Source organism: Xenopus laevis, chromosome 9_10L, assembly GCF_017654675.1.
Source record: "Xenopus laevis strain J_2021 chromosome 9_10L, Xenopus_laevis_v10.1, whole genome shotgun sequence".
Taxonomy (NCBI): domain Eukaryota; kingdom Metazoa; phylum Chordata; class Amphibia; order Anura; family Pipidae; genus Xenopus; species Xenopus laevis.
The window spans coordinates 28,847,454-28,867,539 of record NC_054387.1 but is presented as its reverse complement, the minus strand read 5'-3'; positions in this window follow the sequence as shown (position 1 = coordinate 28,867,539).

Sequence of the window (20,086 nt, the reverse complement as noted above, 5' to 3'; positions counted from 1 at the left end):
AAAGGTTAAAACTAAGTCAGCTTTATCAGAAAGGTATATAAATACACCAGTAAACCCTCAAAGTAATGCAGCTCTGAGTCTTCGGTCAAAATAAACACTGAATTTCTTTCCTTCTATTGTGTACACATGGGCTTCTGTATCAGACTTCCTTCTTTCATCTTAAAACTCCAGGGCTAAGGCTGCTCCTCTCTCCCCCTTCCTGCTGTAATCTGAGCCCAGAGCTATGAGTGAGCAGGGAGAGACTCAGGCAGGAAGTGATGTCACACCAAGCTAATATGGCAGCTGCTATCCTAAACAAATAGAAAGAGCTTCTAGAACATTTTACTCAGGTATGGTAAAGCATTCGGTAGAAAAGCAAAAGTTGAACTCTCTAAGCCAGTAATAATTTTAAGGTTGACATTACACAGTGGGGTTTTTATTTGCTTTAGGGATTACTGTAGTGTATACTTCCGCTAGGTCATTATTTATTTCACCTCTGGAACATTGCATTATATATATGCGTTCATAGTTGTATCATATGTGGGTTCAGTATATTATAATAGTCTGCTGTGTAACAATCCGTGTGATTTATGTGTGACCAGTTATTTTATTATGCCTTATACCCCTGCTGCCGAGTTTACCCTTGCCGAGTTTAGCATCTCCCTCTGTGTCTGGTCTATTTCTAATAGTTTGGTTTTTTGTAACACAAGATTGATAAGGGTTTCAGGTGGTTCCTCAGTGAAGTCAAAGCAACAAACTCCAACATCTTTCTGCTGCCAAAGGCTGAGAAGTTGTTCTTCAACAAGTGTATGATAACTAATCAAATCCAATGTTAACTATTTGGATTGTGAGTGGAGGGAAGGCAGGGTATAGCACACACAGGCAGTGTAGGGCAGGCAGAGTAGTGCACACACAGATAGAGTAGGGCAGGCAAAATATGGCACACACAGACAGATTAGTGACGGCAGTAGTAATACACATACAGTACAGGCAGAATATGGCAGGCAGAGTATGGCACACACAGGCAAAGTATTGCACATATAGGGAGAACAGGGCAGGCAACGTATGGCACACACAGGTAGAGTAGAGCAGGTAGAATGTGGAACACAGACAGAATAGGGCTGGCAGAATATAGAACACACAGGCAGCATAGAGGCAAGTATAGTATGACCACAACGGACTATGGAACTCACAAGCAGAGTATTGCACAAACAGGTACATTGGGGAAGGCAGAATATGGAAAACAAAGGTAGTATATGGCAAACACAAACAGAGTAGGGCAGGCAGAATATGGAACACAGGACAGCATAGGGCAGGCAGAGTATGAAACCCACAGTCAGAGTAGGGCACATAGAATGTGGAACACAGGAAGAATATGGCAGGCAAAATATAAAATGCACAGGGCAAGCAGAGTATGGAACACATAAGCAGAGTATGGAACAAACAGGTAGATTGGGATAGGCAGAATACAGAAAACACAAGCAGCACAGGGAACGTAGTGTATGGCACACACAGACAGAGTAGGGCAGGCATAACATGGAACACATGGACAAGCATAGGGCAAGCAGAGTTTAGCACGCACATGCAGTGTAGGGCAGGCACAGTATGGCACACACAGGCAAAATTGGGCAGTCAGATTATGGCACACACAAGTTTAGTAGGGCAATCATATTATTGCACATACAGGCAGAATAGGGCAGGTAGAGTATATCACTTACATGCTGAATAGGGTAGGCAAAGTATGACAAACGCAAAATTGGCCAGGCAAAGTATGGCACACACAGGTTTAGTAGGGCAGAGTATTGCACATACAGGCAGAATAGGACATGCAGAGTATGGCACACACAGGGAGCATAGGGCAGGCAGAGTATGGCACACACACAGGGAGCATAGAGAAGGCAGAGTATGGCACACATTGACAGAGTAGTACACACACAGGCATAGTAGGACAAGCAGAGTATTCCACAAACAGGCAGAACAGAACAGACAGAGTATGGCACACGCACGCAGAGTAGGGAAAAAAGAATGTGGCACATAAGGAGGAGCATTGAAAAAACAGGCAGAATAGGACAGGTAGAGTATGGCAGAATATGGCAGGCAGAGTATAGCAAACACAGGCAGAATAGGGCAGCAAGATATAGAGTAGGGAAGGCAGAATATGCATTCCAATACAGTTTGTTTCTTCAGCACACCACTTACTTCTTCCTGGGTGCATCCACTCCCAAGCTGCCTCCAAGCCAACCAATTACTTTCTTGAATAACGGGATATGAAGCACAACATCCTCCGGCTTTGCCTTTAAATTATTTTATTACCAGAAAAGTACTTTTCTGCTGTAATAAAATAGTAAGTACTTTTCTGGTAATAAAATGATTTAAAGGCAAAGCCAGAGGATGATGTGCTTCATATCCCGTTATTTGAAAGGCAGAATATGCAACACACAGGCAGCATATGGCTGGCACAAAGTGCAACACACAGGTAACAAAGAACAAGCAGAGTATGGCAAACACAGGCAAAGTATAGCACATACATGGAGAAGAGGGCATGCAGTATATGGCACACACAAGTAGAGTAGCGCAGGCAGAATATGAAACCCTAAGGCACAATAGGGCAGGTAGAATATGCAACAAACAGGCAGCATAGGGCAGGCACAATTTGTAACACAGGCAACAAAGAACAGGCAGAGTATGGCAAACACAGGCAAAGTATAGCACATACAAGATGAAGAGGGCAGGCAATGTATGGCACACTCAGGTAGAGTAGGGCAGGCAGAATGTGGAACACAGGCAGAATGTGGAACACAGGCAGAATGTGGAACACAGGCAGAATGTGGAACACAGGCAGAATGTGGAACACAGGCAGAATGTGGAACACAGGCAGAATAGGGCAGGCAGAATAGGGCAGGCAGAATATAGAACACACAGAGTATTACACATACAGGCAGAATACAGCTGGCAGTAGTGCAGGCAGAGTATGGCAAACACAGGCAAAGTATTGCACATACAGCAAGAACAGGGCAGGCAAAGTATGGCACACACAGGTAAAGTAGAGCAGGTAGAATGTGGAACACAGACAGAATAGGGCAGGCAGAATATAGAACACATAGGCAGCATAGAGGCAAGTATAGTATCACACAAATAGGCAGCTTTGGGCAAGCAGATTATGGAACACAGAAGCAGAGTATGGCACAAACAGGTAGATTGGGGTAGGCAGAATATGGAAAACACAGGCAGCATAGGGAAGGTAGTATATGGCACACACAGACAGAGTAGGGCAGGCAGAATATCGAACACAAGGACAGCATAGGGCAGGTAGAGTATAGCACACACATGCAGTGTAGGGCAGGCAGAGTATGACACACACAGGAAAAATTGGGCAGTCAGAATATGGCACACACTGAAAGAGTACGGCACACAAAGGCATAGTAGGGCAAGCAGAGTATTGCACATACAGGCAAATAGGGCAGGTAGAGTATATCACTTACAGGCAGAATAGGGCAGTCAAAGAATGACAAGGTTTAGTAGGGCAAGCAGAGTATTGAACATGGCACACTCACAGAGTATGGAACACAAAGACAGTATTGCACATACAGGTATTGTAGGGCAAGCAGAGTATTGCACATGCAGGCAGAATAGGACATGTAGAGTATGGCACACACAGAGAGCATATGGCAGGCAGAGTATGGCACACACACAGGGAGCATAGAGAAGGCAGAGTATGGCACACATTGACAGAGTAGTACACACATACAGGCATAGTAGGACAAGCAGAGTATTCCACAAACAGGCAGAACAGAACAGACAGAGTATGGCACAAGCAAGCAGAGTAGGGAAAAAGAATGTTGCACACACAGGAAGAGCATTGCAAAAAAAGGCAGAATATGACAGAATAAGGCAGGCAGAGTATAGCAAACGCAGGCAAAATAGGGCAGGCAGATTTGGGCACACACATATAGAGTAAAGAAGGCAGAATATGCAACACACAGGCAGCATAGGGCAGGCACAATATGCAACACGCAGACAACAAAGAACAAGCAGAGTATGGCAAACACAGGCAAAGTATAGCACATACAGGGAGAGGAGGGCAGGCAGTATATGGCACATACGGGTAGAGTAGGGCAGGCAGAATATGAAACCCTAAGGCAGAATAGGGCAGATAGAATATGCAACACACATGCAGCATAGGGCAGGCACAATATGCAACACACAGGCAACAAAGAATAGGCAGAGTATGGCAAACACAGGCAAAGTATAGCACATACAAGATGAAGAGGGCGGGGAATTTTTGGCACACACAGGTAGAGTAGGGCAGGCAGAATGTGGAACACAGGCAGAATATAGAACACAGAGGTATATGGGCAAACGCCGTCGCTGCAAATGGGAGAGTGAATGCTGGGCCTGTAATCAGAGAGATCCATCTAAAGCCACTCTGGCTGCAGAAGTACGAATGCAAAGCAAGCTTGGTTGTGTGGACGGCATCAAACAGGAACCAGGGCTTTAAGCTTTAAGCTGTTCCCCTGCCTGCCCGCATGGTGTGTTTTAACTATGAACAATAAAGATTTCATTTTAACAAGTTCGGTTTCCCTGGTTCCTGTTTGATGATGCCATCCACACAACCAAGCTTGCTATGCAGAATATAGAACACACAGGCAAGCACAGTATGACACAAACAGGCAGCTTCGGACAAGTAGATTATGGAACACACAAGCAGAGTATGGCACACACTGACAGAGTACGGCACACAAAGGCATAGTAGGGCAAACAGAGTATTGCACATACAGACAGAATAGGACAGGCAGAATGTAGCACATACAGGAAGAGTATGGCAAAAACAGGCAGCATAGGACAGGTAGAGTATAGAAAACACAGGCAAAATAGGGCAGGCAGGATATGGCACACACTGGCAGCATAGGGCAGGCAGAGTATGGCACACACTGAGAGAGTATGGCACACAAAGGCATAGTAGGGCAAGCAGAGTATTGCACAACAGACAGAATAGAACAGGCAGAATGTGGCACATACAGGAAGAGTATGGCAAAAACAGGCTGCAAAGGACAGGTAGAGTATAGAAAACACAGGCAAAATAGGGCAGGCAGGATATGAAACACACAGGCAGTGTATGTCAGGCACAATATGGAACACACAGGCAACATAGGGCAAGCAGAGTATGGCAAACACAGGCAGAATATGGCAAACATAGACAGATTAGCAAAGGCACAATATGGTACACACAGGCAGAAAATGGCAGGAAGTAGGACAGGCAGAATGTGGAACACAGGCAGTATAAGGCATACAGAAAATGGCACACATAAGTAGAGTAGGGAAGACAGAATATGGAACACACAGATAGCACATGGAAGCAGAGTATGGCACACACAACGAATACACCAATTAGACTGCTCCCAGCTTACCCCTCCTGTGCTGCTCCGTGTATTCCTTGCTGGGTGCTCTGTCTGCAGCGTCCCCACCGCTTGTCACACACCAAACCAAAAGAATGACGGCACTCCATTCAAGGTTAAGGCAGGTTTATTACAGACCCCACAGGGATCTCAAGCCCTACGCGTTTCGGGACTCAATCCCATAATCATAGGCATATAATCACAAAAAACAAACAAGTTATATACAAAAGATGCATGGCGACCCCTGTTGGGCACAATGCAGCACTGCTGTTAAAAAAATATTTTCTTTAATCCTCATAATAAAAACAAACTCCCAGAGGAAAAACCTCTTTTGCATCTTAAAATACATACTGTTGATTAAAATTATCCCTGTAACCAAGTTACTTCATGTGTTAGTTTATATCCCTGGTATATAAATATCTATCATTAGATTATGGCTGTTAATTAAAATACTAAGTTAGTTAAATGTTACTATTGAATAAATAGGTATGAGGGTTTAATTATGTCTTGAAATAGGACCATTAAAACCTAATCAAAGTTTCTGTTTGATATATAGTAATAGTAGTATATGATTATGTAAACATTGGGAGAATATGTATACAAGGATATATACATAGGCAGGCGGAGGAATTGTATATGAACATCTAAAGGATAAAGCATAGGACATACCTCCATTAGCGAAATCAAATCAGTATAAATAGGTAATGTCATTTCTAGTATTTAACCCCTTAGGTAGTCTAGTCTCTAACTTCAAAATCCAGAAAGCCTCTCTAAGATTCAATAGTCTCACCTGGCCACCACCCCTAAGGGGTGTCTTCACTTTACTAACAAGTCAGGTGTTCCTTTTTTGGAGCTTGGGGTAAAATGCTTGCCTATAGGGGACCCCTCATCCTTTTTGTCTATAGCTCTTAGATGCTCCTGTATCCTTTCTTTTAAACTGCGTGTAGTACGGCCTACATATTGCTTCTCACAGCTTTACATTCCATGTACGGTATACTCCGAATTACATGTTTTACATAGTAACATAGTAAGTAAGGTTGAAAAAAGACACATGTCCATCGAGTTCAACCTTTTTTTTTTTTTTTATTAACTACCTATCTGCCAGTTGATCCAGAGGAAGGCAAAAAACCCATCTGAAGCCTCTCCAATTTGCCTTAGAGGGGGAAAAATTCCTTCCTGACTCCAAAATGGCAATCGGACTAGTCCCTGGATCAACTTGGACTATGAGCTATTTCCCATAGCCCTGTATTCCCTTCCTTGCTAAAAAGCCACCCTTCTTAAAGCTATCTAATGTATTAGCCTTTACAACTGATTCAGGGAGAGAATTCCACATCTTCACAGCTCTCACTGTAAAAAAACCCCTTCCGAATATTTAGGCGGAACCTCTTTGGGTTCACCGGAATGGGTGACCTCGTGTCAGCTGGAAAGACCTACTGGTAAATAAAGCATTAGAGAGATTATTATATGATCCCCTTATATATTTATACATAGTCATCATATCACCCCTTAAGCGCCTCTTCTCCAGCGGGAACATCCCCAATTTGGCCAGTCTTTCCTCATAGCTAAGATTTTCAATACCTTTAACCAGCTTAGTTGCCCTTCTCTGTACCCTCTCTAATACAATAATGTCCTGTTTGAGTGATGGAGACCAAAACTGTACAGCATATTCTAGATGGGGCCTTACAAGTGCTCTATACAGTGGAAGAATGACACCCTCCTCCCTTGACTCTATTCCCCCTTTAATACAGCTCAAGACCTTATTTGCCCTTGATGCTGCCGACTGGCATTGCTTGCTACAGCCAAGTTTATCATCTACAAGGACTCCAAGGTCCTTGTCCATAATGGATTTGCCTAGTGCAGTCCCATTAAGAGTATAAGTGGCTTGGATATTTTTACATCCCAGGTGCATGACTTTACATTTATCAACATTGAATCTCATTTGCCACTTAGCTGCCCAGATTGCCAGTTTGTCAAGATCATGTTGCAAGGATGTCACATCCTGGATGGAATTAATTTGGTTGGACAGTTTTGTGTCATCTGCAAACACTGATACATTACTTACAACACCCTCCCCTAAGTCATTAATGAACAAGTTAAATAAAAGTGGACCCAATACTGAGCCCTGGGGGACCCCACTAAGAACCTTACTCCAAGTCGAGAATGTCCCATTAACAACCACCCTCTGTACCAGATCCTGTAGCCAGTTTCCTATCCACGTGCAAACGACTTCATTAAGCCCAACAGACCTTAGTTTAGAAATCAGTCGTTTGTGGGGCACAGTATCAAACGCTTTGGCAAAATCCAAATAGATCACATCTACTGCCTCCCCACTGTCCAGAATCTTACTTACCTCATCATAAAATACAATCAAATTCGTCTGACATGACCTATCCTTCATAAAGCCATGCTGATTGTTGCTCATAATGCCATTCATTAGGACAAAATTTTGAATGTGATCCCTTAACAAGCCTTCAAATAATTTGCCCACCACAGATGTCAATCTTACTGGCCTATAATTGCCAGGCTGAGATCGTAATCCCTTTTTAAATATTGGAATAACATCAGCTTTTCTCCAATCCATAGGCACCATACCAGATGACAGTGAATCTGAGAAAATCAGAAATAAGGGCTGGTCTAAAACTGAACTAAGCTCTCTTAAAACCCGGGGGTGTATGCCATCAGGCCCTGGAGCCTTGTTTACATTCATTTGTATTAAAGCTTTTTGAATCATATCCTGAGTCAGCCACTGACTAGATTGAGCTGAACCATTCGTGCAGTTATAAAGTGAGCCTGTGAACCCAGACTCCTCTATTGTATACACTGAAGAAAAGAACTGATTTAACACATTTGCCTTTTCTGTATCTGTTACAACCATACTGGTACCATTATTTAATGGAGCAACACTCTCAACCTGCATCTTTTTACTATTAATATATTTAAAAAACGTTTTAGGGTTAGTTTTCACCTCCACCGCAATTAACTCTTCATTTCTTTTCTTAGCCTTCCGGATTGCTGATTTACAACATTTATTACAGTGTTTATATTCATTAAATGCAGCTTCTGTCCCTACAGATTTGTAGTTTTTAAATGCCTTTCTCTTCTTTGCCATTAACTTCTTTACTTCTGTATTAAGCCACACAGGATGATTCTTAGAGCTTCTACGTTTAGTCCTTAAGGGAATAAATTGAGAACAGTAATGATTTAATATCATTTTAAAGGACAACCATTTCTGTTCTGTGTTTTTAGCTGAAAACCTAATGCCCCAATCAATGATCTGTAGGGCAGCCTTCAAGGCACTAAAATTAGCTTTTCCAAAATTCATGGTTTTTGTTGCCCCAGTATATTTTTGTTTTTTGCACCAGACATTAAAAGATATAACATTATGGTCACTATTACCCAGGGGTTCAATGACTTGCACATTTGCTATAAATTCTGGGTCATTTGAGATCACTAAATCAAGAATAGCATTTTTTCTGGTAGGCTCCTCAACAACCTGTGCTAAAAAATTGTCGTGCAATAAGTTTATAAACTTGTTTCCATTAACTGATCTAGCAGTACCGTTGCTCCAGTCAATATCTGGGTAATTAAAATCCCCCATTATCATTAGTTTACCTAAACTAGCAGCCTTTTCTATTTGCATTAGGAGCTTTGTCTCTTCCTCCTCACTTACATTAGGGGGTCTATAGCATACTCCTTCAATTAATTTGCTGGATTCTTTACAATTGGTGAAGAACTCCACCCATACGACTTCTGCCCCCTCATTTTCTAACATGACCTCCTCCTTTATATGAGCTTTTAAATCCTGCCTAACATACAGACATACCCCTCCTCCTTTTCTATTGCCTCTATCCCTCCTAAACAAAGTATAGCCACGGATATTTACTGCCCAGTCATGCAACTCATTCAGCCATGTTTCGCCCACACCAATCACATCATATTTTCCTTCCAACACCAGCAGCTCCAGCTCTCCCATTTTACCAGTCAGACTTCTTGCATTTGTAAACATACATTTAATACTGGTACCATATTGAACATATGACATGTGGTCCTCCCTATCCTTAACAGTATCCAAAGCCAAATCTTCTCCCCCATTTTCCCTTTCTTTGCCCACTATCTCAACTAACCTGTCTTCCACTGAATCTTTTACTGAACCCTCCACCCCACACCTAGTTTAAAATCTCCTCCAACCCTCTAGCCATCTTCTCTCCCAAAACAGCTGCCCCATCATCATTGAGGTGCAGCCCATCCCTAGCAAAGAGCCTGTAGCCGACTGAAAAATCAGCCCAGTTCTCCAAAAAACCAAAACCCTCCTCCCCTCACCAATCTTTCAGCCACGCATTAATCTCCCTACGCTCCCGCTGTCTCCTTAGTGTTGCTCGTGGCTCAGGTAATATCTCTGAGAAAATTACCTTGGAAGTCCTCGCCCTCAGCTTTGCACCTAGTTTTTTAAAATCATTTTTGAGGACTTCACCACCTCCTCTAACTTTGTCCTTTGGATGGCAACTATTCGCTCTCAAAATAGTATTTCCTGCTGTGGGTTTTCTGTATATTTCTGACTCTATTCTACCATTACATAAATTCCCTCTTAACGCGAGGTCTAAGAATTTAATCTCTGATTTGTGGTATTCCAGTGTAAAATTGAGATTATGTTAATTGGTGTTCAAATAAGTGTGAAACTCCTTTATTTTGTCCTCTGGGCCATCACAGATAAATAGAAGGTCATCTATATAGCGACCATACCATACAATGTGCCCTTGAAAGGGGTTCTCACATCCATAGACGCGGGACCGCTCCCACCAACCCATATATAGGTTGGCATAGGTGGGAGCAAAGGATGCTCCCATGGAGGTCCCCCGTCTCTGGAGGTAGAACCCCCCTTCGAAATAGAAAAAATTGTGCGTAAGTAAAAATTCCACCACCAAAAGTGTGTAGTGAATCAAATCATTAGTGTATGAGTGAGTACTCTTTAGAATATCCCAAACAGCTTGTATACCCAAGTCATGTGTATAGTGATTTGACATCCATAGACACCCATGTGAAGGAGTTCTGCCACTTTAAAGTAGACAACCTATCTAGTAGATTTCCTGAGTCTCTAATATAGGAGTCCAACTGTGGGACTAAAGGTTTTAAACATGTGTCCACCCAAACTGAGAGGCCTTCGTTAATGGACCCTATACTGGCCACTATAGGTCTTCCTTCCGGGGATACAAGCGATTTGTGTATCTTTGGGAGGTGGTGGAAGATCGGGACCACTAGTTTTGAATTGACTAAATAGTTGGTGTCCCGAGGATCCACCACACCCAAAGACACCCCATAGGAAACCAATTTTTCTACCAAACCCATGTATTCACTTTGTGGATTTGCGGGTAGGGAAAGTTAGGTGTCTAGATCATCCAGCTGTCTTTTAGCTTCCGATAGGTAGTCAACCGTATTCAGCACCGCTACAAATCCCCCCTTATCCGCTTGCCTGATGGTTATATCTGTGTTTTCTCTTAGTGAGTTAATGGCTAACCTATCCTCCTTGGACACATTTTCGGGGCCTCTGTTAGTTCTCAGTAAACATAACCTGGTGACATTTAACTAACGTAGTATTTTAATTAACAGCCATAATCTAATGATAGATATTTATATACCAGGGATATAAACTAACACATGAAGTAACTTGGTTACAGGGATAATTTTAATCAACAGTATGTATTTTAAGATGCAAAAGAGGTTTTTCCTCTGGGAGTTTGTTTTTATTATGAGGATTAAAGAAAATATTTTTTTTAACAGCGGTGCTGCATTATGCCCAGCAGGGGTCGCCATGCATCTTTTGTATATAACTTGTTTGTTTTTTGTGATTATATGCCTATGATTAAGTGATTGAGTCCCAAAACACGTAGGGCTTGAAATCCCTGTGGGGTCTGTAATAAACCTGCATTATCCTTGAATGGAGTGCCGTCATTCTTTTGGTTTGGTGCATGGTTTCTATTCTTATTATCACGTAGATAGGAAATAGCTATTAATATGGAATCAAACAGTCAGCGAATATGGCAGGAGGTTGTGTGGGCGCTTTAAGCACACTAGTATCTCCCAATTTCCAGAGGTTCTTTTATAACAATATTCTACTGAGTTTTAGTTTCTTGAGATTTGTTAATATCTTTTTTCTTTTGATTGGTGAGGTCAACCAACCTACATTGCAAGAAATGTCTCATAGGTTGTTTGAACATGTGTAGTGTGTTGGTTGTGATGTTACCTGTATTCATCTGAGTGTTCTGTCATGAAGTCTTAGCTGTGCATTGCCAGGTATGCCGTGGCTCCACCCCGCTCTGCCCTGCAGTGGATTTCCAGCCTCTGTGAACTTCCAGAACTTTTGTAGGTCAGGCTTCTGTACTAGAGACTGTAGAATTAAGAGAGAGATTTGACATTATAACATCAATAACAACATCTAATTACATATTACAATTCCAACATTTGCTCCTGTTTTCCAACATTTAAGTCATCTATTCTGTTGGATAGTGCGAGTTTTCTACTCTGAAATTATCTACAGTAGAACCAAATTTTAAATTTTTCGGAGGACCAGAAAAACTTTAGGTATAATCTAGGACAATGGAATTGGGGAAAGCAACATTCTAAAGGGTTAACCCTTACATTATCTTTTAGTATGATAAAGAGTGATATTCTGAAACAAATTTTTCAATTCAAACTGCAGTGCTGATTCATTTTTTATTATTTGTGGTGTTTTATTTATTAGCCTTTTTAATCAGCAGCTCTGCAGTTTGAATGTCTCAATTTGGTTACTATGGTCCATTACTAGCAACCATGATAATTGAATAAGCGACTTATATATAAATGGAGAGGACCTGAATAGAAAGTTCAGCCATCAAAGATAACAATAAGAATACATTTGTTGCTTTACAGAGCATTTGTTTTTTGGTGAGGTCAGTGACTTTCAGTTTGAAAGCTGGAAAGAGTCAGAAGGCAGATAAGTGCAAAAATTAAAAAGTAAATAACACCAATTTAAAAGTTGCCATTCTATAAAACACTAAAATTTGACCAGTTCAAGCACAGCTGTCTCCTTTACTCTGAAATACAATATTTACTGTTAATGACAAGGGTTACTAATTGCAAAATTAATGTTACACTAGGGAAAGCATATGCAAGGCCTCTCTGGCAGTCAAATACACAACTACAGCAATAAGTGACTTGTGCAGGCTGTTGAGGTACAGCCTAATTAGATTGACTATTTACAGGCAAACCAAGGCATGCAACATACAGGTTAAACCTTTTTTTTTCACTAATAATCATATATTGCATAGAAAACAAATGGCAAATCTTAGGCCCGATCAACATTTTCCAAGTGTAAACATGTTTTTAATGTAAAAAGGGAAAACACCACTTTTATGCATTATCAATTTGGTGGGAACCCGCAAATAAAAAAGCAAATGTGGGAAATATAAACATCACGGGGTAATCAAAACTCAAAAAAAAAAAAAGTAGGGTAGGCAGAATGTGGAACACAGCAGTGTAGGCAGACAGAAAATGGCACACACATGTTAGAGTAGGGCAGACAGAATATGGAACATACAGAGCACATGAAAGCAGAGTACACACAGGCACAGTGAGGGCAGCTGGTGGCAGGTTAGCGCAAGCACAGTATTGTTCATACACGCAGATAGTGCAGGCCAGAGTATGGCGCACACACAGGCAAAGTATAGCACAATCAGGGAGAATATGGCAGGGGCAGATTATGACACAATGTGATGTGCTTGCCATTGTTTGGTTTCCTGTAGAATTTCCTGTATGCAATATGTCATGTTATATGCATATTATATTATGTGAATTCTTCTGTATTTGTATGCTAAAGTAAGTGATTGTGTTGTTAGGCCCATTTAAAGCTGTATTTTCTTCTCCATCTGGGTTTCCCTTTATTATTCATTAGACTTGGCCATATTGTTGGATGAAGGATAGGATGTGTGGCAGGCCCTGTTTCTGCTTTGTTAAATAAAACGAAATGCTGTAAGATTTGTTTCATGTGAACAGATTTTGATGCTTGGAATGCTGTCATATCTCAAAGGAGCCTAAGGAGAGGGCATAATGTTAGGTTAAACAAAAGAAGGGAGAGGAGGCCACACCTCAGTTTATGTCTATTGAGTTGGTCATGGTGCCATTGATGAGTAGCTTATTTTGAGTGTATTACATTTTCTATGCAATATGTGAAAGTGTCACCCAGCATTCCAATATGGAGTGCACTGAAGTAAAAGCCATAAAATGTTTTCAAATGCCTGCTCCGTGCAAGGCTCAAAGGGAAGTCTCTACTTTCCTTGTCCCCTAGCAAAAATTATTGTAGCCGTTATTGCCACCCTAATACCCCGTGTTGACTGTCGACTTGCGTACAAAGCCTAGCTGGTGCTTTGTTAAAGGGGTGTTCATTTTTTCTGTAACTTTTAACTGGTTATAGAACGGCTAGTTCTAAAACTATTTTGCTTTGGCCTTTATTTTTCCTTTTTTATAGTTTTTGAAACATTTGCCTTCTTCTAACTTCCAGCTTTAAAATAGGGGTCACTGACTCCATCTAAAAAACAAATGTTCTGTAAGGCTACACATTTATAGTTAATGCTACTTTTTATTACTTATCTTTCTGTTCAGTCCTATCCATTCATATTCCAGTATCTTATTCAAATCAGTGCAGGGTTTGCTAGGGTAATTTGCATCCTAGCAACCAGATTGCTGAAATTGCAAAATGGAGCACTAGTGAATAAAAAGCTAAATAACTCAAAAATAGGAAAGGATTGAAGAACAACTGCTAATTGTTTTAGAATGCCACTCTCTACATCACACTTAATATACTTCTTAAGGTGAAAACAACTTGACAAGTTGATGTCTCTAGGCCAGTATCTTAATAATTTTAAGGTTGACATTCAACTGGAATATTAGGTGGCAGGAGGTCATTTGCATGGGGTTTGTATTCGGTTTGGCGATTAGTGTATGCTTCCGTGAGGTCAATATTTATTTCACCTCTCTCGAACATTGCATTATAGACATTACTTAATTGGTGTATGATATGTGGGTTCATTATTATATTCTGCTGTGTAACCATCTGGGCCTGGTGATTTATGAGTGGCCAGTGCTTTTATTAGGCCTGATATATCTGCTGTCCTTATTGGCAATTAAACATCTCATTCTACATCTTGTGTATTTTTGTTAGTTGTATCAGGTCTTTAGGTGGTTCCTCAGCAGAGTATTTCACTACTCTCTAAATGCTGGTAATCAATTTAGGGTTGATGCATGATGTGTTGGTCCCTGGAGTTTGCTATTTCAATATGTATTTGGCTTTGGAGTGTGATTTGGTTTGGTTAACCAGCATGCTTCCTGTTTCGTTTCCCCATCTACAGAATTTATATTTGGAATATTCCAGTTTTTGTTTTGGCTTGGGTTTGTATGAGGGTTTCTAACAATTATTTAACCTCCATATATTTTTCTTTTGATGCGGGGTTCTAATATTAAATATAAATCTCATGGGCCATTTTAGCATCTTCCATCATTTGTATAAAGGTAGAGTCTTCTTTTAGCTACATAGGTTATTTTGCCCTTAAAATTGGGTCTTCCCAGAGATCTATTCTCAATGGAGTTTTGCCAATGTTTTTCCAGGAAGGTGGTTCAAAAAGGTTCAGATTGTGAGAGGTAGGTAGGAAAGTCCATTGTCTACATTACATTATTGGTTTGGCTAAGTATTTGCTTATGTGTATTGGTGTATGATCTGAAATTAGTAGAAGGAAGAGACCTTTCTGTGTCAGTATGAATATTGTCTTTAATATATTTAATAATTTCAAGAGATTCAGCAGAGTTAAATAGTTTTTGAGGTGGTATACGTTTCCTGTAATAAGTCTATTATGTTTTCTAGGGGGTTCTGTCTTTGTGTGTCTTAGTTGGAGAACAAGTTTGGTGAGGAGGTTTCCACAGGTTTCTGCGTGAGGCAAGTAAAAATGTCCCGATTTCAGCTATTTAGTGCATATATGTTGGCTACCATGTATTTTTTGTCTGATATCTGATATACATATAATATACAATATTAAATAGCCACTTAAAACCGGGTCATACAATTTGTATGACAGAGATGTGCAAATAAGAATGGCTGCTCCCTTTGTTTGGATTAATAGAGAGCTGATAGGAATCCACATATCCATGCCGCTTTAAGCACACTAGTATCTCCCGATTTCCAGAGGTTCTTTTAGAACAATATTCTATTGGGTTTTTGTTTCTTAAGATTTGTTAATACCTTTTTTCTTTTTATTGACGAGGTCAACCAACCTACATTCTAAGAAACTGTCCATATGTTGTTTGAACATGTGTAGCATGTTGGTTGTGATGTTACCTGTATTCATCTGAGTGTTCTGTCATGAAGTCTTAGCTGTGCATTGTCAGGTAAGCCCTGGCTCCACCCCGCCCCGCAGTTGATATCCAGCCTCTGTGAACTTTCAGAACTTTTGTGGGTCAGGCTTCTGTATAAGAGACGGTAGAATTGAAGAGAGAGAGATTGACATTATAACATCAGTAACAATCATCTAATTACATATTTACAATTCCAACATTTCCTGTTTTTCAGTATCGTAACATTTCAAGGACAGCTCATTCCTGTTCTGTTGGATAGTGAGAGTTTTCTTCTCTGAAATTAGATACAGTAGAACCGACATTTTACATTTTTAGGGGTACCAGAAAAACTTTAGGTATAATCGGGGACAATAGAAATTGGTGAAAGCAACTTATTCTTTCAAGGGGTTGTTAACCCTTACATCATCTTTTAGTATGATAAAGAGTGATATTCTGAAACAATTTTCAATTGGTTTTCATTTTTTATTGTTTGTGGTGTTTTATTTAGTTCGCTTTTTAATCAGCAGCTCTACAGTTTGAATGTCTCAATTTGGTTACTATTGTCCAAATTACCCTAGCAACATGCATTAATTTGAAAAAGACATATATGAATAGGAGAGGACCTGAATAGAAAGTTGAGCAATCAAAAATAGCAATAAGAATACATTTGTAGCTTTACCGAGCATTTGTTTTTTGGTAAAGTCAGTGACTTTCATTTAAAATAGTCAGGAGACAGATAATGCAAAACTATAAAAAGTTAATAATAACAACCAATTTAAAAGTTGTCCATTTTATAAAACACTAAAATTGGACCCCTTCAAGCACAGCTGTCTCCTTTACTCTGAAATACAATATTTACTTTGTTAATGACAAGGGTTAAGAATTGCAAAATTAACGTTACACTAGGGAAAGCATATGCAAGGCCTCTTTGGCAGTCACATACACAAGTTACAGCAATAAGTGACTTGTGCATTGCTGTATGAGGTGCAGCCTAATTAGAATTGACTATTTACAGGCACAACCAAGGCATGGAACAGGTTAGCATTTTAAACCTCTTTTTTCACCAATAACAACATTCATAGAAAACAAATGAAAAAAACTTAAATGCATTATAAATTGGTGAGACAACAAAAAAACATGTAAAATGTGAGAAATATAAAATCAGGGTACTCAAAATTGAAGTTTCGCTGTAGCTGTCTGATTTACTGTACACTTTCAAAGCTCTACTGGTTCTCTCTGTGTAAAACCAAGTGCTCCCTTGCTGTTTATGGGGTGCCGTTTGTCCCAAATACATTCTGTATACAAAACTATCCCTAATACACACAATGAATGTATCTCATGTTATATAAGAATTTGTGACCATACACAGAGAAAAAAAATATACAAAAGACCTATTTCTATAAAGAATGAAAACAAAATCTGGTTAGTGCACAAAAGGATGTCATTATATCACAAACACCATTCTGTACAGTTTAACAAGCAATCTGTCTCACAAATGTATAACCTCCATGTAACGGACACACTTATGTGCAAAGTTACTTACAGAATGAATTATGTAAAAGCAAAGTTGGACATAATATATAATAGTGTAACTAACTAGTGCTTGTCAAGCTAGATTTGAATGACAAAATAGATATCTGTGACAGAAAGCAAGATTTTATAGCACAGGATTCATTCTTTCCACAAAATGACAGTTTTGTTCACAAAACAGATAAAATAACCATTCTGTGAAGCAACACTGTCAGTCACATTCCTGAACCAATAAGAACAAAGCTTATTGCCATATACAAACAAGATGAGAAGTGGCCAGCTCTGCTCCACATGGCTAAGGCAAAGTATCTGACCTGCTATAGAGTGTGCCCTCTAATGTCCCCTCTGCTGCATAGTAATAAACATGAACAAACCTTTCCTAAAAGAGCTGCTGTTAAACACTACAGGTTCATAAATGGGAGTTTTTTACAAACGGCTGAGAAATATAATGCTGTACTTATAATGATTGTAGAAAATAAAAGTATGCAAAACATAAATATGATCATTTTAGGTGATATGGCTATTCTTATTGTAGTAACCTGCTTGTGTGGCCATTTTGGTTAAGGGCATTCCTGCTGTTTTGCCATTATCTTATGACTCACTCCTGTTCCTCTTCCTGTCTAAACTGAGAGCAATAATGGGACAGGCCACACCCACCTGCCATGTTCTATTAAATGTACCAGAAGTTACTGTGCTTGTCTGGCTGCTTTGCCTGACTCTCAGAGTCAGTTATAAGTTTTGTATATGATAGTTAGACTCCAATGTCTCCTCCTAGCTGTAATCTTGCACCAATTAGCTTGTAGTAGTCTCTTAATAATGTGCTTACCTATAGTTTAACTACTACATAATAGCTTTAGCCAGAGACTTGGGACTGATCATGTGCACACATACCTCCCAACTGTCCCTTTTTTCAGAGGGACAGTCCTCTTTTGACAGCTCAACCTGAGGTCCCTCATTTGTACTGGAAAGTCCCTCTTTTCTCTGCACTGAACAGCCAGAAAAAGAAACAAAATTTCTAACTTACAAGAAGTCATCTGTATTGTATTTCAATGTGGTAAACAAATTACTCACCACGTAAGGGAAGTGGCCCAGGTGCACTGCCCTGAGCCCTCAGCATAGGGGGCGGACAAACCGAAATGTAAAAAGGAGCAGGCACTCAATGTATGCAGACTTCCAGCAGGCACCAATTCAAATTGTAAAGATCTTTATTGTGTCCAAAATTTCTAACTTAATTGGCTTTTGGCAGAGAGGCCAGTAGAGCTAACAGGTGCAACTAAGATACTTTGTAACAATTTTGAGATAAAAAAATAAGTAATTTTAACAGTTTAGATAAGGAGAAATATTTTCAAACTTTTATAACCTGCCAAACTTTGTAAAATGAACATGGTAATTATGGGGTGTGGCCACAAAAATGGGTGTGGTCAAAAAAATTGCCGCGCTACATGACAAAAATTTTTTTGTCCCTCTTTTTACTTATTACCAAAATGTTGGGAGGTATGACCACGCATTCTGTATAGTATGATGTGTAGGTTATATGAGCAGCCACTCCTGAGTACTGTGTGTAAACAAAAGGGGGTCATTTAGGCAGGGGCAATTTTAGGGGATCATAATCTATTTATATAGAAGCAAGAAGCTATACAATGCTTTATATTTATTTATAACAAAAGACTCTAATGATGCCGTCCCCTTACCTGCCCAGTGCTTAACCCTTTCACATCAGAGTGGGTCAAGGGGGGCACAACACTAGAGCAGAGAGCACAACTGCGCCCATGTCACATGCATGTCCAGGGCCGCCAGCAGGGGGGGACAAGTGTTCCAGGCCTGAAGGGGGGCCCATAAGTGCTGCATTTTTCAAAGAGCCGGGTCCCCTTTAAGAGCGCCCAAGCCGTGCGGCCATTGCACATATTACCGAATGCGGAAGTGCCGAAAAGACGAAGCTGAAGTCCCGAAGCGGTGAAAAGACCCGAATTCACGAAAGGAGGTGAAGTTGAAGTCCTGAAGCCTTTTGTTTACCACAATACTCAGGAGTGGATGTTCATATAACCTACACATCATACTATACACAATGTGCGATGCACATGATCAGTCCAAGTCGCTGGCTAAATCTATTATGTAGTAGTTGAACTATAGCTAAGCACATTATTAAGAGACTACTACAAGCTAATTGGTGCAAGATTACAGCTAGGAGGAGACATTGGAGTCTAACTATCATATACAAAACTTATAACTGACTCTAAGAGGCAGGCAAAGCAGCCAGACAAGCACAGTAACTTCTGGTACATTTAATAGAAGATGGCAGTGGGTGTGGCCTGTCCCATTATTGCTCTCAGCTTAGACAGGAAGAGGAACAGGAGTGAGTCATAAAATAATGGCAAACAGCAGGAATGCCCTTAACCAAAATGGCCACACAAACAGGTTACTACAATAAGAATAAGCCATATCACTTAAAATGATCATATTTATGTTTTGCATACTTTTCTTTCTCTACAATCATTATAAGTGCAGCATTATATTTCTCAGCCATTTGTAAAAACTTCCATTTATGAACCTGTAGTGTTTAACAGCAGCTCTTTTAGGAAAGGTTTGTTCATGTTTATTACTATGGCAGCACAGGGGACATTAGAGGGCGCCCTCTATAGCAGGTCAGATACTTTGCCTTAGCCATGTGGAGCAGAGCTGGCCACTTCTCATCTTGTTTGTATATAACAATAAGCTTTGTTCTTATTGGTTCAGGAATGTGACTGACAGTGTTGCTTCACAGAATGGTTATTTTATCTGTTTTGTGAAACAAAACTGTCATTTTGTGGAAAGAATGAATCCTGTGCTAT